General features: G+C 39.8%; 1 long non-coding RNA gene across 1 annotated transcript in view; it reads left to right on the forward strand.

Annotated features, from left to right (window-relative positions):
• The first annotated feature begins 2,235 nt into the window (after positions 1-2,235).
• Positions 2,236-23,506, forward strand: part of LOC126961377 (uncharacterized) — a 28,702-nt gene continuing 7,431 nt past the window's right edge. Inside the window, exons 1-3 of the long non-coding RNA XR_007728285.1 lie at positions 2,236-2,413; positions 12,019-12,132; positions 23,057-23,177. This is a non-coding gene — a long non-coding RNA (uncharacterized LOC126961377). The remainder of the gene's footprint in view (positions 2,414-12,018; positions 12,133-23,056; positions 23,178-23,506) is intronic.

The raw sequence follows: 23,506 nt of genomic DNA on the forward strand, positions 1-23,506 counted from the left end.
CTGAAATATGTTTTATAAATTGCCTACACTCTCCATCTCTTTCAGGGACACCAATGAGTTGTAGATTTTATCTCTTTACATAATCCCATATTTCTCAGAGGTTTTGTTTGCTTCTTTTTATTCCTTTTTCTCTATTCTTGTATGGCTGATTTATTTCAGAAAGCCAGTCTTCAGGCTGTGAGGTTCTTTCCTTCAGTTGGTCTATTCTGCTATTAATACTCATGATTGCATTATGAAATTCTTGTAGTGTGTTTTTCAGCTCTATCAGGTCAATTATATTCTTTTCTATACTGGCTATTTTATATTTCATCTCCTGTATTGTTTTATTGTTATTTTAACTTCCTTGGATTGGGTTTCAATATACTTCTACATCTCCATGATCTTTCTTTCTATCCTTATTCTGAATTCTATTTCTGTCACTTCAGCTGGTTCAGAACCCTTGCTAGAGAGGTGGTGTGATTGTTAGGGAAAGAAGGTACACTGGCTTTCTGAGTGGTCAGGGTTCATGTGTTGGTTCTTCTTCACCTTTGTGGGTTGATGTTTCTTTGATCTTTGAAGTTGTTGACCTTTGGATGTTTTGTTTTTTTCTTTTATCCTTTATGATAACCTTGAGTGTCTGGTTGTGGTATCAAGTGGATTCAGCTGACTGGGTTTATTTCTGGAAAATTTTATGGGGCCACTCCTCAGCTCCGAACTCCTGGACTGTGTGCTGTAACTCTGGGGGTCTCGTATTGCCCACCAACTTCGTTCTCTTACTCCTTGAGGTCCAGAATTCACTCAGCTTGTGATGCTGATGTGCTCCTAGACTGCTGGTTACTACACTCCAATGGGTAGTGTCAGCTAAAGTGTTTCATAGTACAATAGCAGCATAATCCATCCTTTTTCACACATGCCAGCAGCAGCGAATGTGGCAGCCTGGTGGGGTGCATCCTTTTCAGTTACGGCAGGGTGCTAGTAGGTGCCAGGGTGCCTGCCTCAGTGCAGGAGTTCACCACAGTGGCAGAGGCAGCTGGCTTAGGAGGGTCTGGGGGACCCTTGGTGGCAACTGTGCACATACTCGAGTTGGCAGTGGTGTTGGCACAGGGATGGGGTACAGGTCTCTGTGCACTCTTGTGTGCCACGGGCAGGCATGATTGCTCAAGGCGGACACTGTTCTCTGTGCCAAGTTTCACTCCCTTGGCTGTGTTGGCTCAAGGTCATGGTACTGGCAGGGGCGAGACTGGCTGGCTCTGTGCCTGCCAAGACTTCAACTGTAATAGTGGTCCCACGGGGGTGAGAGTGTACACTGTTCTCCTGCCAGTGCTGGTAAGGCAAGGTTCACACACACACACATACACACACACACACACTGGTGGGCAAGGAAGGCAAAACCTGCCAATGCACACACATGCCAGCAAAGCAATGTAGCTGGTTGCCTTGGGCCTGGGGGAAGGTGCAGTGTGGGGAGGGAGCAGGCAAGCTGGTGCATTGCCATGGGGAGCCGGAGCTCTCCGCTGGTCAAGCGTGGCCTGCCAGCATGAAGGGGAGAAAATTTAGATGCTATCGCTACAACTTAGAAAAGGCATTTGCCAATTTCTCTAAGAAATAGTTGAGAAAGTAAGTCGCTGTGTTCCTGTTTGCATAGTGAACTTTGGCCAACTCCAGAGCTCTAAATTTGTCTACTTCTTTGCTGTGTATTTGCTGTGCAGCTTCAATTATTAGAGCCTCAATTTCTTAATCTATAAAATGCCAGGGTCTTAAGATCTATTCATTATCTTAAATGGTGTAATTCTCTGTTTATATTTTCCTCCCTCAAAGTAAATATAATTTACTTTTTATTGAAATCTTCATAACTATGTAAAATAATTGGGGGAAAATTTTTCTCATTCATCCCTGTTGTGTGATTACTTGCATTTGCATCTGAGATAATACACCATACCACCTTTTCTTTCATAGCGAGATAATACACCATACCACCTTTTCTTTCATAGCTCAATTTCTTTATCAAAACCTAAGGGTAAAACTGACTTTCATCCAAAATCCAGCCAAAGATATATCCAGGAGCAATTTGCTGAAAAGAAAAAAAAAACCTTTCTTTTGCCAAACTTCCTTATGCCTGCTGCTCTTGAAAGCTATTTCTGCAGGAAAAAAAAAATCTATAAACACAGATATAAAAAGCTACTGTTGCCTCTGTTCAAGTTCCCATCACATGTGACCTGATTTTCTTATCTTCTGTGATGTCTGGACCCTTATTTCCCAGAGAAAGCCAAGGCGAATTGCTTTCAGGAGTCTCTATCTCTGTCTGCAAACCAAACCCAGTTTGCCCATTAGGCAGACATCTGGTGTGGAGACCACGGCAAAACTTCCTCATGGAGCCTCAATCTGAGTGGAAGGCCAAGCTGTACTTGGTCAGAATTCATCTGGAGATCAAGAGGTCAGTGTCAAGGTAGATAAATGGGGTTGTTTGTGACACTAGGACTAAACAGAAAACATTTTGGAGACAATGAGTGGCCTGAGGCTGATGCTGTTTCCTGGAGAAGAGGGGCAAAGAGTACAGTTGTCTAATGACTGCCCTTAAAAAAGTTGTTGCAAGGAGAAAGCGTGACTCCGTGTGTGTGTGTGTGCTTGTGTGTTCGTGAGTGTGAGAGAGAGAAAAAATATGAGTATGTTATTACTAAAATCTATAGACTATCACCAAATCATTCTACAGTAATTCCACTACTCCTTTAAATCCTTTCTAAAGTCCTTCTTAAGAGAGATATTTTTTTCCAAGATACAACCTGGACTTCCAGTCCTTTTTGTTATCATTTGTAAATTTTTTCCAAGATACAACCTGGACTTTCAGTCTTTTTTGTTATCATTTGTAGCTACTCTTTGTTGTAGTAGTTTATTGAAGGTACTTTCTGGCATTTTGGGCAAAACCAATGCTTTCAGAGCCAAATTAGAGTAAAGTTTGAGTAAGGATGCTTCTGTCCTCCAGTAAGAGAAGAAAATTCTGCAGATATCTCTTGTGGGTTTCAGGAAATTATGAAACCTAGGGTTGTTTAAACTTAAGGCAAGATCCTTGAGAGTTTAAACACTGTAATATAAATACTACTTAAATCAGTTCATTATTGCCACATAATTGATGATCCCAGAACTTAGTGGTTAAGACAACATTCATTTATTTAGTTCCTATTTCTGTGGGTGGGCAGTTTAGGCTGGTTTTCTCTTGTAGTTCTTCTGACATTGGCCAGTCACCCAATGCAGTCAAATGTATATCAGCAAGGCAAGTCAGCTACCAGGGGCTGTCTGGCTATTGGATGGAGTGATGGTGAGACTGGGCTTCATTTCTCTCAGCTTCCAGCATCATAGCCCAAGTATAATCACATGTGGTCAGAAGAGTTCAAGAAAGCAAGAAGTGACCTTTACTGGAAACTGGTGTAATGTCTATTAGCCCAAAGCAAGTAAAAGCCCAAAGCAAGTAAAAAGCCTCAATTCACTAACTGGAAGGTGAGAGAAAGCTCAATTCATGAGGTGGAGAATTACTGCCAGGGTTTGGTGGGACAGGCTGCAAAGTGCCTTGCAAAGGATGTGATACAAAGAAGGGCCATATTTGCAATCTACCTCACTACTCATTTGCACAAAGGATGCTAGGTAACTTTTGTATATTCGTTTAGAACAACTCAGAAAATTTCCCTTTTAAAGGTGAAAAAAACAGAAAAGCGAAGTAACTTGTCCAGGATCATAAATAACAAGCAAATAATCTCTGTCTTGGACCAGGATTTATGTGGCCCCAAATCTTTACTTTTTCTTTAGTCTTATTTCATCTATTTCTCTGTTTTCATAGTTTCAACTCTGTTAAATTCTTATCAAATTTAGTGCCCTTCTTCCTCCCTCTCTGTTCCAACTCTCATTAGACTTTGTTACTCCATCGGTTTAATTTATTCATTTTCTCTAATTAAAAGAAAATTTGAGAATTGATAGATTTGGCCAAGACTAAAAGTGAACATTTTAGGCTTCTTGAGTAAAACCTAAATAGTAATCTATACCATGGATTTATTACATATCAAAAACATTTCTTGACTAATATCCAATCTTCATCAATATACTAGATAGAGACTGGTGGGGGATAGCGGGAAGGGAGGCATCCAAAACACAGGCAGATATAACTAGGAAATGATAACAAAGGGTGATGCATGTTCTAGAACAGACATGTAGTTTTAGTGGTCCCCTGTATCTTGACTCTCTACTGGGAGGGAAGATCCTCCAAGATGAGTGCTCTGCACATGGTAGAATGCAAAGAACCATGTCATAGAAGTCATAATACTTGCATCCCGAGGCCCCTTGCATGACTAACTAGTTGCTTGTGGTTTTTACATCACCTGATTTCTCTAGACCTCAGTTTCTCCACTTATGAACTGAGGATGTTAGAGCTATAAGCACCGTGGATGCAAAATAATCCAACCTTCTAATTCACTGTACAAGGACAGCTGGAGGAGGGAGCGTATAAGACTGAAATTTAACCAGCCTGCTCTGCTGGGCTCTGCCTGCTAGAACAAAGTGCTATCTTCTTCAGTTTTCAAAGAGCCAGCTTTCAATAACAATATGAACATCCCATGTGCCTACCAAAGGGAATACCTTTTAAAATTATCTTAAATTGCCATGTGGCTACCCTTGGTATTGCCCTTAATGTTCTCTGCTCATTGTCTCTAGTAAAATGGGAGTGAGACCAGCGCAAGTTTTATGTTCTCCTCTTGAGTTGCGGATTAACATAATTACCATTTTCTTCTAATTGAGTACAAGCACATGGTGACAGCAGCAATGCCTCATCCTCATAAAAACATCACCTAATGTTCACTAATTGTCAGTAACATTCTCCCGCCTTATACCTGATGTCTGAGATAAACTTCCTCTTGGAAAGAACAAGTCAAAGGAAGGCTTGGGGAAATGTTTAAGGGAGCATCGGTCAGGCAAGCTCTTCTTTGGGTTTCTGAAGAAAGGGTATTTGCCTTGGTTTGTCTTTTCTTTTCTTTCTTTTTCTTTTTTCTCTTTTTTTTTTTTTGAGACAGAGTCTTGCTCTGTTGTGCAAGCTGGAGTGCAGCAGCATAATCTCAGCTTACTGCACCCTCCACCCATTGGGTTCAAGCAATTCTCCAGCCTCAGCCTCCTGAGGAGCTGGGATTACAGGCATATACCACCACACCTGGCTAATTTTTGTATTTTTAGTAGAGACAGGGTTTCACCATGTTGACCAGGCTGGTCTTGAACTCCTGACCTCAAGTAATCCACCCACCTTGGCCAACCAAACTGCTGGGATTACAGGCGTGAGTCACCACACCCAGCTGGTTTGTCTTTTCATGCTGCTTCTCATTATCAGAGGAATAAGACATTAGTCTTTCAGATGCAGATACACACTAGAGGTTAAGAGCATGAAGAGGTCTAGTTTTTCCGGGGCATCACAGAAGAGCAAGACACAAAGAGCCCTTCCACCCAACAGATGCCCAGCGAGGTCCTTCGGGATTGGCGTTTCCCCTGGTGCTTGGGACCAGAAAATTAGCTTTTAATCAGAATCTTCATTTGCTGGCTTTGTGCCCCGTACAGTTCTCACTCAGGAATCTGACTTTAGCAGCCACCTAGATGTTCACAGTGTCAGATTCTGGTCAGTTTGGGCTAAAGTAATATAAATAAACTTTCAGAGTGCATTACCTGTGTAAATTCTGCTTGGATAATTTCTTACTACTCTGATCCCTACTAATGCTGAACTTTGCCACATCTGTGGCCTAAGCATTGCCTTTATAAAAAAAAATTGCTTTTACCATCTCTACTTACTCTTTTACTAACGACTTTTGGCTATGTTAAAAACCACAATTACTTTTGCACCAACCTAATAGAATATCAATAAAGATTTGATATTTTGTTCTGAGTTTTGTAATAATGTTTCTCATGATCAAATGCTTTCTTTTTAATAATAATGATAATAATAGCAGTGATTCTATTAGTTTGTTAGCGTTGCCATTAGAAAAAACACAGGCTGGGTGGCTGAAACAAGAGAAATTTACCTCCTACAGTTCTGGAGGCAAGAAGTTCAGGATCAAGGTGTCAACAGGTTTGATTTTTTCTGAAGCCTGTCCTCATGGCCTGCTGTGTCCTCAGACAGGCTTTGTGCATAAGCACCCCTGGTGTCTCTATCTGTGTCCTAGTCTCCTCTTATTAGGACACCAGTCGTATGGGATTAGGGTTGATGCTACCGACCCCCTTTTAACTTAATTATCCCTTTAAAGACCTCATATTCAAACACAGTTACCTTGTAAAATTCTAGGGACTAGAGCTTCAATCTATGGATTTTGGGGGACACAATTCCACCCATAACAGTTATTATTCTTATTTCTGTCAGGCATGATTCTAATCACTTTGTATAAATTAAGTTCAGAGTTCCTCAAACAACACTGTTGACATTTGAACCAGATAATTCTTTGTTGGGGTTGCGGGTGGGAGCCTGTCCTGTATATTATCGGATGTCTAGTGTCATCCCTGGCTTCTACCTGTTAGAGGCTTGTAACACTTCTTTCCCAGGCAGTGACAACCAAAATGTCTCTAGACATTGTCACATGGCCCCAGGAGGCGAATTTGCCCCAAATGAGAACCAGAGACAGGGTCACACTCTGTTGCCCAGGATGTAGTAGAGGGGCATGATCATAGCTCACTGCAGCCTCTCTCAAATTCCTCGGCTCAAGCAATCCTCCCACCTCAGACTTCTGAGTAGCTGTAACTATAGATGTACACCACTGCTCCTGGCTGATTTTTTATTTTACTTTTTGTAGAGACAGTCTTGCTTTGTTGCCTAGGCTGGTCTGACTCCTCTGGCTTCAAGCAATCCTCCTGCCACGGCCTCCCAAATTGCTGGGATTACAGATGTGGGTCACTGTGCCTGGCCAAGTCTAATTTTTAACTCAACATTGCAAGATAACTTTTAATATCCCTGGTTTGTAGAGGAAGACACTGAGATTAAGAGAGGTTGAATGACTGGCCAAGATCACATACAGATTGAGTGGCAGGGCCAGGATTTGAACCCTTGTGATATTTTCCATGACATTATGCTGCTCATTTGTGGCTACACTATACCTCTTCAACATTCACCACTGTCTCTAAACCAGGTAAAGCAAACTCTGAAATGCTGACCTAAAAATAACTAGTAATTACCATGTGATAATACTTTGTTTTATCTCTTTACGAAAATCAAACTATAAATCCGTTGTCTTTCCCCAACCGCTGACCAAAGGTTATTGCAGATTGTCAACCTGACGTTATGCTAACTCTCCTCTCTAAAAATGATCATTCATAATTGAAAACTAGACAGAAGGATACACTTTAAGAACAACAGATTATAAATCTTAGCTTAATCTAACCATCCATCTATCCCTAAAATGTACAACACCCCAATGTTAAAGATAAAGAAGTCAGCAGGTGAGTTGAAATACTGCTTTTGATTACACAAAGAATTAGGCATAAAATTAAGAAATGCTCTGCCTCGTGAAACATTATTTAAAAATGAAAAATGCCTGAGACAATGCACCCCCCCAAAATGTGACAACTTCAGAAAGTTTTTCAGTTTTTCTTAGGAGCCCTCATGTTCATTAAATATTACCTGAACTTCTAATAACCTCAAGAGAGAAGAGAACACTAAATGATAAGGCAAGTGCGTATTTTGCAGTGTTTGGAGGAAGATCTCTTCCCAACTCTTGAGAGGTAATCTTTGCTTCCCCACCATGAAGCTCAAGACTTGATTAACTTTATCTTAGCATACCAATAAATGTTGTATTGGCCATAAAAACAGTCAGCCCTAGCATAAATCCAACTCCAGTATTTAATTCTTTGACCTTCCATGTCAGAGATTCCCAGAAGCAAACTGCATGCCCTGTGAAGTGTCTCCTTTTTATTGGCTCTAAATTTACTGCCTGATCACTTCGTAGCCCCTACGCTCATCTTGCCATGAGACAACATAAAAAACAACTGTTACAGAGACCTTCGTATTTTGGAACATCTTTATCTATTCATCTCAGACTATTCCCTCTGCCCCAACTCCTCCATATAGTAATGCATCTCCAGGGAAGGTGCATTTTTTTTTATTCAGAGTTGAAGCAAATAAGAGGAAATCTTCATTTCAGTTGAGAATGATATCAAGCTAAATCCTCTAGAATACTGTTTCTGCTTTATCTATTACTTTATTAGAAATATAATAACTTACTTTGAAAGCTTTCTAATACCAATCATTCATGCCACAATCCTTTAAGGGTGCTCTCCCAAAGAATGAATTTTGGGGGTAAATCTTTAAAAAAAATTCTGCATAGGAACTGCTAATAGAGACATTGTTTATTTTTAGGAGGACATATTTTAAACCATGTGAGAAGGCTACTTATCCTTGAGGAGACTTCTTTTATTGTTTTGAAATTTTTATTTCTATTTTTATCACACTGGGGCTTTTTGTTTCTCTTTTTGTTTTTTGAGGTAAGTCTCCCTTTGTCACCCAGGCTGGAGTACAATGGCTCACTGGGCCTCAACCTCCTGGGCTCAAGTCATCCTCCTGCCTTGGCCTCCCAAACTGCTGGGATTATAGGTGTCAGCCACCACGCTCAGATATTTTTTAATTATAAATTTAGCAGTGAAAGGTAAAACATAATGATCACCCTTTTGGGAGTGTCGGTGCCTGTGATTCTTAACCACGGTCACCAAAGTCACCCCTGAGGATTTTTCTAAACTATACTCCGTGATGCTTCCTCCTGCAGAGAAGCAGATACACTCTGATCCAATGAAGATCACAGAGCTACTGTTAACAGCTACAGCACATCTATTTCTCATGTGTATCTGGGCTATAAAGTAGTATTGAGAACCACTGGTCTGTATTAAATAAAATGTAATTTGTTAAGTGGGATTTGTTAGAAGACAGAGTTTTAGGTTTCCCTCCTGGGTACTTTATTCTAATAGATAACCCTACACATGCTCTTCCCTCTTCATGCATTTTTTTCTGCTTTTTTATTATTATCATTTTTTGAGACGGGGTCTCTCTCTATTACCCAGGCTGGAGTGCAACAGTGCAATCACAGCTCACTGCAGCATTGACCTCCTGGGCTCAAGTAATCCTCTCATCTCAGCCTCTGGAGTAGTTGGGACTACAGCTATGCACCACCATACCCAGCTAAGTGTTTTGAGAGATGTGGGGGGTTCACTGTGTTTTCCAAGCTGGTCTCAAACCCCTGGGCTCAAGTGATTATCCTGCCTCAGCCTCCCAGTGTTGGGATTGCAGGTGTGAGCCACTGGGCCCCGCCTGCTTTTCCTATTTATCATTAAATGCCTGGCTCAGCTGTTTCTACTCTGGGTTGCCTACACCCAGCTCTCAGGGAGAATTAGTTGTCCTGGCCTCTGTGCTTTCACGGCACCTTAATGTCTACTCTCGACCCTTTCATATAATTGTTTTGGAATCTGCCCTTCCTCTTGCTAGACTTTCAGGTTTTCACAGGTAGGGATGATACTTGATCATCTTTATATCTCTAGTACAAAGCAACACATCTAACATATAGTGCAGGCTCAAAAACTGCCTTTAAATGAATGGAAATGGGCACTTTAGGGAGAGGACAGGCAGAGTTTGAGAGAATTGAGAAATGGGTTGTGGGGAGAACTATGAACAACTCAAAGACAACTGTTGGCCCGTAACATGGCTGAGGAAGTGGCTTTAGGAAGAAATCTAAAGACAAATTTTGCCTACTTCACGAATTTGTCTCTAGCCCATTAGAAAAGGACAATGGGCAAGAAAGAAATTTTCACTTTAAGCTTCGGGTTAAAAACTGATTATTTAACCCTCAGTGCCCAGAAAGCTAGTGGGAAGGCTATTTTTTGCTGAGAGAGTTATGGGAAACTTGCACCCCACTTGGAAGTACTAATTCTTTGTTTTTGCTCCAACCTCCCCATCACAATCTAGCAGCAACCCATTCAATATAATAGAGGTGTAGTGAAAATTTGGTGTAAGCTTCACAGTAAATGTTATTTTAACATCAGAGGCTGCAGCAACAAGAAAACTAATTCCTAGAACTTATGAAAAAAAAACAAAAAGGATTTGAGATTGTTGTTTCTAGTAATAATAATAATAAAAGTAATAATATTGCCATTTCAATCTGTCAAAACCAAAACAGCCTGATAGAGCCATAAAAAGCAAACTCCCAAGAGCAGACAGAGATTCTCTTTGCTTCGCATGGGGTGACAGAGGGAAATGTTCTCTCCCCTTTAACCTTTATAACAGGGAATAAATGCCAGAGCAAGACTCAGGGCTCTGCGGCAGGAAAGAAAAGGCCAAGATCCTTAAACCTGGGATCTGACTCTGCAGATAATCACTTGCCCGGGTGCCCAAGGCAAGTGAAAATTAAAATGGCCCTAGCCTGGTAAGGACAAGATGTTTCCTCCTAAAAATTATGTGTAATATATATATGAACTTCTCCCCTCTGGCTTGAAATTCTACTTCTCATCTGCATATTCTACTTTCATTCTTTGAATCCAAGAGCTCTTTAAAAGCCAGAGAAGGGAAACACGAAGTTGGCCAAGTCACAAATTAGGAAAGTTCTGTTTAGGAGCCTTGGGTAAAATTACACACACCTGCATGAGACCTGATACTGGAAACCAGATGAGAAAGTCTGGGGAGGAAGCACTGCAGTTTTGGGGGCCATCAGGGAATGTGGAAGCCCAGGAAAAGGGAGAAACGTGGTAAGCAGATTTCTGGGACTGCATTTGTGGGTTCCCTGAACATCCCTAGCAGGAAGGGTTTACTGAACCCCCTGGAAGGGGTTGAAATGGCAAGAAGGGGGTTTTTGTTCCATTCAACTGTAGACCTCCTATCTACAAATCACAGGACTGGGCAAAATACCTGCTAGAATTTGTGTTAAATCATTATCACAAAACTTAATAGAGTAATGACAAACTCGTGGCATTGAAGTGTCCCTGTCAGCATTCAAATTCTCAGATATGGTCAAAACTCATTTTGCTTCTCTGTTGTCTGTTTCTTAAATCCTCTTGAGAGAAACTGTGACTTATAGAATGGCTTGGTGGATGGTGAAATAAATGGAATTTATGAATATGCCCTCTCTTCTAGGTATGTTTCGTTTGCTGAGGAATTGTAAAAAAATCTAAAATTGGGACTAGGAATGACTACCAGCAAAAGTAAAGTAGTCTGATGTAAAGAACACGAACTAGGGGCATGTCCTGTGATCTGTTACTGCTTATGGCAGAGATGGCTATATGTTTGACAAAACTGGTTGCATTTGCCAACCTCCTTTGCTGTTCAGCATGGCCAAGATACTGAGGGCTGGCCAGTGAAATGTGGGTGGAAGTGACGTTTGCCATTGCCATGCCTGGCCCATAAAAATAGCTGTATTTCTCCCTATATACTGACGGAATGAAGAAGGCACTGTGGCAATTACCTACAGGAGGAGGCAGCCACAAGATGGCAGGACGCTGGATCCCTGAATGTCCTAATAGAATGCTTCCCCAAGTTGCAAACATATGTACATTGGACTCTGCATGAGTGTGAAATTTTTATTTGTTAAGCTATTTGAATTTAGGAGCTTGTTACACCAGGTCGCTTCACATACCCTAACCAATTTGAGTACCTGGGATAAGCTGAACTTCATAACTTTGGTTTTTTCATCTATAAAATGGGGCACTATCTGCCTGTCTTTCTCTTTAGCACAATTTTGGAAGCTCTTAAATGAAAGAATATACATAATCAATATTGTGAAGCAAAGTATGATATAAGGCATTATTGCTCTTATATTTGATGCCCCTTTGCACAATCACCTAATATCCAAAACTATTACTATCTCATTTGCCATCCAAGTGTGCCCCAGTCTGGACCTCTTCTTGGCAATGGGCGTGATTGTTTCTGTAACACAGCTAGGGAATAGGAATCTCTCCCTAGCCTTTCTTTGGTAAGCATAGTAACACTTAGTGGTGAATTAACTTGCCAGATTCATTCCTGATAGCTGGGTTTTGTTTTGTTTGATTTGGATTTTTGAGGAGGAGAAGGAAAGAAAGCACATTGGTCCATAACGATAACATGGGCATGAATGTTGACCAAAAAACATTTCTGAGACAGTTTCTCCAGGGATGAGAGTAGGCAGTCACCTCCTGGTAAGTGTTTGGCTGCTGCTAGGACTCTGAAATAGGTGGGACAAAGGCTCCCACCACCTGATCTTCACCAAGAGAAGCAGGAGTAGAGCCAGTGGCAGTAAGAGGACTAAGTGGAAACATCTTTGTTTTAATTTGAAGAAGGTAAACAAGTCTACCTGTCTTCTAAAATGTTTCTTTTGTTGGCACCAAAACCAATGCTTTGTTTAACACACATGGGGTTTTGGTTCCATGAGTCTCTTGTTGAAATGGGTAAGTTACCTTTGGGTATAATCAAACTCTAACCTATTCTTTTATTATTGAGGCTGGAGTATCTTAGAAGCTATCTAGTTCCCTATTCCTTCATTTTGAATATTTGGCTCAAGATGAAAAATAATTTGCAGGGTGTGAGACAGTCAGCACCTGAATTTAGATCTCTTGATTTCTCATCCAGAATTCTTTTCATCTTAGCACACTATCTTCTGTCCAGTGATAAGTATTATAATATTCTGAAAAGGACAAAACACAATTTTTTTATCATTAACCTTGAAGATGGCATTTCTGGGCCTACAAATAGCAACATCACCTATGTCCTTGAATGTAGCATATGACATTATATATAGTTGTTCCTCTCTTTGAGGATTGGGGCGGGATAGAGGTAAGGGACAAAAGCTGACAAATATTCTCTTCTATGCTCAGTACATATTAATATTATAGAGAATGCACTTACTGCTATGTTTGGATATAGTGTGACCAAAACTAGTGTTGAAATTTTATCCCCAGTGTAGTGGTATTGGGAGGTGGAGGCTAATGAGAAGTATCTGGGTTGGAGTAGGGAATGAATCCCTTGTGAATGGCTTACAGCTGTTCTAGCAGTAGTGCATTCACCCTCTGGCAAGATGGGATTAGTGCTTGAGACAATGGAATTAGTTCCCTGAAGAGTGGGTTGTGGGCCAGGTGCAGTGGCTCACACCTGTAATCCCAGCACTTTGGGAGACCAAGGTGGGTAGATCATCTGAGGTCAGGAGTTCAAGACCAGCCTGGCCAGCATAGTGAACCCCAATCTCTACTAAAAATACAAAAATTAGCTGGATGTGGTGGCATGTGCCTGTAATCACAGCTACTCAGAAGGCTGAGGCAAGAGAATCACTTGAACCCAGAGGCAGAGGGTGAAGTGAGCTGAGATTGCATCACTGCTCCAGCCTGGGCAACAGAGCAAAACTCTGTCTCAAAAAGAAAAAAAAAAAAAGTGGGCTGTTAATAAAGCCATGATGCCCCTTGGGTTTTCTCTCTTCTCACGCTTCCTACTTTCACCTTGTCCACCATGTTGTGACACACAGTGTAAGCTCTCACCAGAAGTCAGAGCCATGCTTTTGAACTTTCCGGCCTGCAGAACCATTAGCTAAATAAGTCTATTTTCTCTATAAATTTCCCGGCCTCAAGTATTCTATCGTAGCAACACAAAAGAGACTAAGACACTTACATATATGAAAAAAGTAAGAAGTTTACAAGTTCTTAGTAAGAATTACATCTTAAAAAATACCCAGGTATAAACATCAGATTTGACAACAATTAACCTTTTAAGTCATCCAGAGAGAAGCAGTTGGAATAAACTTTAAGTTATACCATTGGTGGGTAGATGGATCTTTGAGATATAATGACATATAACATAATAACTAATATTGTCACTTGGCATTGGTTACTGCATGCTAGCTGAAGTTCCATAGAACTGGCTACCTCACTACAGGTGCATTGTATTACAGAAGGCCATATGTATGCTCAAAGTTAAAAATGTACTATACTGAACATCTTATCTTCCTTCCCAACTTCCTCCACCTAGATCATCCTTATCTTGGTTAAAGGCAAAAAAATGCTCAAAAAAATCTTTTTTTTATTTTTATTTTTATTTTTGAGACAGAGTCTCTCTCTCTATCGCCCAGGCTGGAGTGCAGTGGCATGATCTTGGCTCACTGCAAGCTCTGCCTCCTGAGTTCATGCCATTCTCCTGCCTCAGCCTCCTGAGTAGCTGAGACTACAGGTGCCTACCACCATGCCCAGCTATTTTTTTGTATTTTTAGTAGAGACAGGGTTTCACCATGGTAGCCAGGATGGTCTCGATCTCCTGACCTCGTGATCTGCCCACCTCAGCCTCCCAAAGTGCTGGGATTACAGGCGTGAGCCACCGTGCCCAGCCAAAAAATCTTAAAAAGCTTAGCACTGTCCTTGAGTCCTCTTCTTTTCTTATGCTACACAGAGTCTATTAACAAATCCTCTCAGCTCTACCCTCAAAATATGCTCCAATATGACTAGAGTTCTTATTATCGCCACCACAATCCAAACTAGTCATCTCTTGCTTGGATTATTTTAATAGCTTTCTTATTAGTTTGTCTGCCACTACTCTTGTCCCCATCATTTTGCTATCCCATGCCAGCAAAATCCTGTTTAAAACATAGGTCAGATCTCATCACCTCTACTCAAAACCTTCCATGGCTTCCCATCTCTCTTGAGCCAAAAGCCAAAGTACTGCCAACAACCCACAAAACCACACATGGCCTGGTCTCCTCCTCGCTCTCTAACTTGCTCTTTTACTTCTCCACTCCTCAGTCAACTTTTATTACACTGAACTTCATCCTACTGCTCAAACATGACACACACTCTCCTGCCTTCAAACACTCTACACTGTCCATTCCCTCCACTGGCACACCTTTTCTGGAACAGTCTCATAGCTTTTCCTCACTTCTGGGCTTCTTTCCAGAGACGTCTTCTCCATGTGGTCTTCTTTGATCACTATATTTAAGATGAAAAACTCTCCCACATTACTTCCCTCACATTTCCTTTCAATCCTTCTGTGTTTTATTTTTCACCATCCTTCTTATCAACACCTAGTGTACTATATTATTTATGTTGTTAATTGTGTGTCTTGTATCTTTAGAATGTAACTACTGTGAGGGCAAAAATTTCTGTCTGTTTTGTATATGGTAGTCTCTCCAGCATTTAGAATAGTGCTTGGCCTACAGTAGATATTCAAAAAAATATATTTATGGAATGAATAAGAAATTGTCAAACAGAGGGAAAAGTTAGTATACTTTGGGTTGTTAGTAAGTCCTTATTTTCTGCTATTCTTAGAAATTAGCCTTAGGGTAATAAGTTGTTTAGAGACAGCCTCCAGATAGAAAAGATCAGTACAACTACTTTCGTTTCTCCAATATTGTTTTTGTTATTTTCATTGGACTTGAATACTTTCAGGCAGATCATGGATGTTACTGTTCACTACTCTTCTTATTTTCATGTCTTACACTTGGCTGAATGACACATTTACCTTATTTTCTTGACTTTAGAAGGCATTTGAGTTTGTGACCCTGATAATATCACTTTAAAGACTTCTCGGTAGAGCAGTTTTACAGAGGCCAAGAGTCATTGATTCATTCATTGAGTTCATTTATTCATTGATTCATTTATTGTGAATCGAGCATTTTTTATAAACTATGCTAATGCCAGGGAATCAAAATGAAGGAGACCCTTTCTCAAAAATGAAAAATGTATAGGGGTTGTCACAGAAAGTCCAAATCCCATTTCTAGTAAACCAGTTTAATGCAAATAACTCTTATTTCTTCCCAAGAAAGGCACATCTCAGAGATGCCATCAGACTGTAATCATCTGCCAAGTTCTTCTTACCCACTGCACAGAAAGCCAATTCACTGAGACAGTGGTATCGCAGTAGAGAAAGAGTTTATGAAATGCAGATTTCAACTTAGCCTCTCCAAGAATTTGGAAGCTGAGGTTTTTCAAGGACAGCTTGGTGGGCAGGGGACTAGGCAATGGAGAATGGTCATTGGTTGGGTTGGGGGTGAAATTGTTAGGGTGTTAGAGCTGTCTTCTTGTACTGAGTCAGTTTCTAGGTAGGAGGTTTACCATACCAGGTGGCACCAGTTGGTTCATACAGAATGCAAGGTCTGAAAACCATCTCAATTACTAGTCTTAGGTTTTACAATAGCAATGTTATTCATTGGGGCAGTTGGGGAAGTTTTAAATTGTGTGGTCATTGGCTACATGACTCATGATTAGTAAGTGGTTTTAATAAAGCAAGTTACAAAACAATGACTGGTTAGAGTTTATGCCTACATCCTAGCAGAAGAGACAATGGCTGCATAGAGTTTAACTATGCCTACATCTTAGCAGAATTTAGGCCCCTATTACAATTTTAACCTTGTGACTTTTTTTGTTTTTTTTTTTTTTATTCTACAAAGACAGTTTCGGTCTGTAAACAAGAAGGAGGTTAGTTCAGAAAGGAACTTGTATTAGTCCATTCTCGCACTCCTATAAATAATTCCCTAGACTGGGTGATTTATACAAAGAAAACAGGTTTAGTTGGCTCATTGTTCCACAAGCTGTACCAGAAGCATGGCAGCATCTACTTGGCTTCTGGGGAGGCCTCAGAAAACTTACAATCACAGCAGAAGGCAAGCCAACATGTCACATGGCTGGAGCAGGAGGAAGAGAGAGAGAAGAGAGAGGTGCTACATGCTTTTAAACAACCACATCTCATGAGAACTTACACATTATAGAGTACCACGGGCAGATGGTGCTACCCCATTCATGAGAACTCTGCCCCCATAATTCAGTCACTTTCCACCAGGCCCCTCCTCTAGCATTGGGGGTTACAATTCGACATGAGATTTGCATGGGGACACAGATCCAAATGACAGCAGGGCTGTTATCATCTTTGTTTTAGAATTAAACTATAAACTAAATTCTTCCCATAGTTGGATTGGGATGAGCAAAGATGGTTAGCCTGTGAGGTTAGAAAAAAAGTGTAGTCAATTATGCCAGATTTCTCTTTCTATCATAATATTTGCAAAGGCAGTCTCAATACCAACATATTATTAGATGTTTCCTTCCTTTCTTCATGCTCTCCTGTCTCAGGTTTTTCTCAGAATATTTCTCCTACTTTCCCATCTTAACTGAACAGTAGGTTTATCTTTAAGGATTCCTGCTCGAGGCCAAAATCTGTGATTTTTCAAACCCAACCAGGCTTTGTCTGTCAGCCTCATGGAGAGAAGCTGCACTCCCTAGTCCAGACTTGTTGCACAGTCATTGTGTTAGAGTTTTCTGGAGAGATTTATAGTCAAGGACACCATCCCCTGCCCACACACACAACCACCCCCTTCCCCTGCCCAGACATGCTCATGTGCAATATCTGCATTCCTAGTCCAGGGGCCTCCATTTTGAGGGATCTTTCTAGGGGACCTTGGGCTAAGGCACTTTTCTTCACTTTGACTCAGCATCCATCACTGCAAGACTTTCTACCTTTCTCTTGCCTAAACCCATGGGTCCGTAAAATGGCAGGACCTTTTGTTTGGGGATTCTCTGTGGTGAGATGATTTTCCTTATCTGTGCTGCGTCAACCTACCTCTTGCCTGGTGCTGTTCTGTGGGAAAAACGGAACATTGGGAAGCTGGTGGCTCTTGTTTCTACTTTTGCAGTAAATGAATCAGACTTCATTGTGACTTTTAGTTTGGCTCATTGTCCTAATTAACCACCGTGATACCTAACTGATGGCTCAACACTATATCAAAGAAGGTTGCGGGGGAATAACACGGACTCTTAATTCTCCTATGTCTCCCCACTTCTTCCCATTTTCCCTCAATATCATGGAACAAGCAGAAGGTACCATGTTCTGTCAGCTTTCCTCTGTCATTTTGAGACTATAACTTTTCACTTTTGTTTAATAATCCTTGCCATTTTGAAGTTAATTGCATCCACTGGAAGCTACTAATGGCTTTCAATTGTACCTAGAATGACATTTAAATTCCTTCTCGTGGACAATAATGCCTCAGATATCTGACCATCCCTTTTTTTCTGACTTTATTCATTACATTTTGGCCACTCTGGCTTGCTTCTTTCTTAAATACATCAAACTTTTCCTGTCTTGGACATTTTGTACATATTTTACCTCTGCGTAGAATGTTTTCCCTAGATCTCAGCATGGCCAGCTTCTTCTCGTACCTAAGCTCGAATGTCACCTCCTTAAGGAGGTGTTCCTTTTCCACTGGGACCCTCATTCAGTCATTCTTTATTACCGTGTTAAGTTTTATAGTAATTGTCACTATCTTAAAATATGGTATTTGAATATTCACTTGTTTATGACTGCAATGTAAGCTATCATTTATCATATTCCACTTATTAACATAGTACCTGATATATAAATAAATAATAAATGTACTTTCTTCTTATCCCCCTAGCTGACATTCACCAACCTCCAGGTCACTCTTTGTGTTCTTAATGCTCTAAATGCATGTCTAGGTGACATTAGTGGCCTATTCAATACCCTATTGTAGAGTTTTAAAAATTATTCTTAAATATATTTCACCATTCTCTACCTCAATAAGCCATTCTCAGAGCCATAATTTGTCATCATCTTGAACTTCTAAAATCCACCTCCCTTAGACCACAATTACCTATCACACTCTTTTCTTAGTTTCTACAGAATCTTCCCTTGAAGCTCGTATTGATTTACAGATCCTTGAATCCCTTTTCTTCTATTTCATAATTAACCCCTAGATTTTATTTTCTCTCCCATCTACTCCTGAACTAAATGGCTAACAGATGACTAAACATTTCAATGCACTCTCCCAAGCTCTTAAAACAATTCCTTAGTCACATGACTGTATATTGGACTTTGGCAACATATTTGGACTTAAATATCAATGGAACTTTGCAAGGACAATGGTCTTTTCCTCTTGTTCTGTTCCAGAGTTGGGAGCAGAGCAGAATCTTTGCTCTGCTTGGTCATCTTTAAGTCACCCCTAATGCCTAAGATGTTCTTTCTCATCTTCAAAACAGATTCTTCTATTTTTTTAAACCTTCAACTATATCCCATCACCCTCATTCTCAACATAAGACCACATATTTTCTATTAAAAAAAAAAACAATAAAATAGATTCTGTCATATATGGATTTTTTAAATTTCCTACTTCTTAACATTTTTTGTCCTTGTTTCTTCTGATCTATCTCAGAGTATGAAGTGTACACTGTACTTATTTATTTTCAGTACCTAGCACACTCTTCAATGGGCTTTGTTGTATGTTGATTGAATAAATGACACAGGCAATGGGCAGTTCAAAGCTTTATTAGAAGAAATTGAGATGTTTTAATATTCTGAAGACTAATACAGATGTGCTCAGGCAGAGGGCAAGTGGACATATAAGCAAATAAGTACTTTACTTTTTGTTTTTCTCAAATATGATGCTGCATGTTCATGAGACGTGTCCCTCCTTCCTGTGGGAATAATCTGTGATAACCCATTCTTGCCCACTTTTCCTTGTGGAGAGAAAGGCAGGTGATAGCACTCATATCTAGATGCTCAAAGAAGAATTTTATCCCACTAAAACTGGCTTTCCTAGATGGGAATGGAGCTTACCATCTTGATCTCACAAAATGCCCTGAATCAACAAACACAGTTAGGGTAGTGCCCCAACACACCTTTTTTCTTTCATCACCAAAGTGCCTGATATTCTTCATCTTATTATACAAAGAGATGATTAACTTGTATCTTTGAATAAAGAATGCATTGCACAACGTGCATGCACACACACATGCATACACACATAATGTAAATAATAATTTAGGGATAACTGCTTTCTCACTGACTATGTCACTGAGTTCATTACCAGCCTTACAACTACACAGAAACACATAATATACTTGAGGTGAGGGGAAATACAGTTCTGTTTATTTGTATTTTCTTGGTCCCAGCAGAGCTTGTAATAGCATAGGCAGCACTCTACATATATTTCTCTTGGCTTAATATGAGGCATCAGAATAGTCTAAGTAACAGAAAGAAATATAAAATGTAACAAATGTTACAAATTATGAAAACCTTGGTTTTGAGTCTGATGGAGGAGAGTACCAATTAATACTCTCAGAGAAATAGAGGACAATGACTTGAAGAATTTCTTAGAAGCAGGTGGTATAAAGTAAATGACTCATACCACAGTGTAAAGTCAGGTGGATGCTAATTTTATGGTTTTATTTTTTAGTGATGGGAAGCCACTTTCAGTTGCATTGAGCTTTTATTTACTAGTGGACGTGGAATGTATGGCATTCTGCAAATAATGCAGCTCCTATTTTTGCAATACAAATGGTCAAATTTAGACAGACATGAAGCCAGGTAGTTTCATGTACTTACAAAATTCACTTCAGTGAATACTATATGGATTGATCACAACTGTGGTCAACTTTGGATGGCTAAAAGTGGTAAAAAGCAAAACAGATGCTGATTTTCTTTTTAAAGGCATTTCAATTACCCTTTATCTTTCCCATTAACGTCACTAAAAAGTGATATAGATTGGATTTATCCATTGTTTACTTGAAGGAACTTTTACATCACCGTATTCCTATCAAATATCCATGAGCCATGTATTTTTAAGCACCTGTAAAATTACCCAATCCAGCTCCTTCAGTCCCACGGTATATGAAGTACCAAATAAAAACAAAAACAACCTTCAGTTTCTTCTTTTGCCTAACAAGCAGGAAAACCTATTTTAATATCTGAATATTCAGTTGTAATGTGTGTAATTTTGTAGTCCTGCTGTAAAGAATATTTTTCCTGCTTGTACAAAGATATAACAGATGAAATTAGAGGATATTATATTGTCATATGTATCAGAGGAATAGAGTTGATATTAAATCTTCCACATGGCACTCAGACACTAAGGCATCAGAAAAGGAAATGGCATTCCTCAAAATCTCTTTTCACCTTTCATCCCCAGGGGACCTCATTATATCTGAAGGAAGGTATTTGCAGAAGTCAAATGCAGAATGGGCTATAAATTGTCATAGGGAGTTGTGGGAAAGGAGGAACTCTTACCTTGTCCAAAGCAGCGCCCTCTCAAGGAGCACGTAAAGTGCTAATTTCATATGCTTTGTTGATCCTCGAGTACTGTGACCATAGGAAGGGGAGGTTTGATTGATGAGAGACCATTTAAGATTGCAGACAATGGCAGGCGATGGTTTTGAATAACAATGGCTAGAGAAGAGCTCATACACCATCACTTGCAAATTCTGATTACAGACAAGACACCTACAAATGATTCTGAGATTGGAGGTACCACAATCTATGTTTTATCAGCAACTCAGAGCAGTCTCTGTAGGGTCATCAACTGCCAGTCTTCATTGTATTAATATTCTAGGTTTTATATTCATTCAGATGAAAAAGTAATGAAACTTCAAAACAATGTAATCATATTACAATATGACTAAACTTACCTTCTAAGACACCCCCTGTGCTTTGGATAATGCTTGGTGTCATTCAATAAGACATGTTTATTTATGCTGGATTAGATTTATTTTTTAAGCCAGAGAGAAATACCCATGCCTATGGAATTTTCTCACAATGGTTTCTCAAGTACTATACTCTTCTTGCATGCATTTTTTAAAAAAGTTATTATTAATTGGAAGAGAAACTGTTGTGGCTCAGAAGATAATACCCTAAAATAAAGGCCTCAGAAGCAAAAGTTTCTCCCTGAACTTCTCCTATCCTCCTGTCTCTCAGACCCATTCTCCCATGAGGCTAGTCATGGAAACTAGAATCCCTCTTCCTGGATCATAGAAACCAGAACCCCTTTCCTCCAAAGCCAGCTATAAAACAAAAATATTACACTAACATTCCCTCTGCCTTTCTATGTAAGAACTGTCCATCAACAAATGATCTGACCTTCCTTGTTTGACTACAGGTCGTAAGACCACCTTTACAGAGAAGGTCCTGCCCCGCATCCAGAAGGAAGGAATAAGTGCCGAGAATGTTGGCCAAGAATCTAGACAGTCAGGCCCTGCTGGATTTCCCTACTCAGCCTATTTGCGTTAGTTTTCACCCCTTTGTCATGGGGAGTTGTGGGAAGGGAGGGACTGTCATTTTGTCTGAAGCAAGACCTTCTTGTCCAATCATATTTCCACATGCTGCCCATGCCTTATTAAACCTAAGCATAAAAATGGACAATTTCCTCTGTATCTTTTGGTCTTCATTCTGAAGGCTCCTGGGTATACACATTAAATAAATGTGTGTGCCTTTTCTCCTATTAATCTGCCTTTTGTGAGTTGATTTTTCAGCAAATCTTCAGAGGGCAAAGAAGAAGTTTTCCCTTGGGCCCTACAAAGCTGATTTGAAAGGAAATTTGCAGTTTTTCCTCACTTTGAACTTGTACATATTCCAAAATGTATTTTTAAATGTATGTAGCATGTATTATAACCCACATATTTTTATACATGTTATTTATTCATTTAACAAATATCTGTTAAGTGCCAGACACTGCCTAAAGAACTAATGATATAGCAGTAAAAAAAGCAGATAAGGTTACTTCTTCATGGAACTTGTCTTCTATTCATGGGTGGCCACAAATAAACATGTAAGCAAATACATAAATAAAGGTAAAAACAGATTGTAATACATGCTATAACAGAAACAAACGGAACATACCATGTGCAAAACAAGATACTAGTTACTTTCAGAACACTAAAATGAACACAAAATAAAGTTCTTGCCCTCAAGTAGCTTACAGAATTATAAGAAAACATTAATAATCAATCACTTTGTTCATGTTAAAGTATTATGCATATTATTAATTATGTGGTTTTATCTCTGAATTCAATTCCCTAATAATCTCTTCCACAAAATGTTCCTACCTGACAGTGCCATAATAAACAATGGTTACATTTTAGGAGAGTTATGAGCAAATCTGAACTGAAATCCAGGAAGGGAATTAACTCTTTAAGGAAATTCATAGAAAATGTCATAAATAATAATTTTGTAATGCCATCCTACCTTGGGTGGGGCAATAATGTAAATTTCTCACTTTTTAAAAAGTTCGATATGTTGCTTAACAATCAAAACTAATAATTGGCCTGATGCATTGTTTGTTTGTTTCTGTTTTTGTTATTGTTATTGTTGTAGACAGGGTCTTGCTCTGTGGCCTAGGCTGGAGTACAGTTGCACATCAAGACTCACTGCAGCCTCAACCTCACAAGTTCAGGTGATCTTCCTGCCTCAGCCTCCCAAGTAGCTGGGATCACAGGTACATGCCACCACACCAGGCTAATTTTAAAATTATTTTGTAGAAATGGGGTTTTGCCATGTTACCCAGGCTGATCTCGAACTCCTGGGCTCAAGTGATCCTCTCACCTCAGCCTCCCAAAGTGCTGAGATTACAGGCATTAGCCATCATGCCGAGCCTGGCCTGATTTTTTGAAGAAGGAACAGAGGTTAAGTAGGTCACGTGGAGTGGGCGAGGGGACATTACAGACAGATGGAATATCATGTATTATGTAGGTATATCTCCTACTGGTTCTGCTTCTCTAGTTGAAACCTGACTGGTACAGTGTCTAGAACACAGTTACTATGAAG

This window comes from Macaca thibetana, chromosome 8 (assembly GCF_024542745.1).
Source record: "Macaca thibetana thibetana isolate TM-01 chromosome 8, ASM2454274v1, whole genome shotgun sequence".
Taxonomy (NCBI): Eukaryota; Metazoa; Chordata; class Mammalia; order Primates; family Cercopithecidae; genus Macaca; species Macaca thibetana.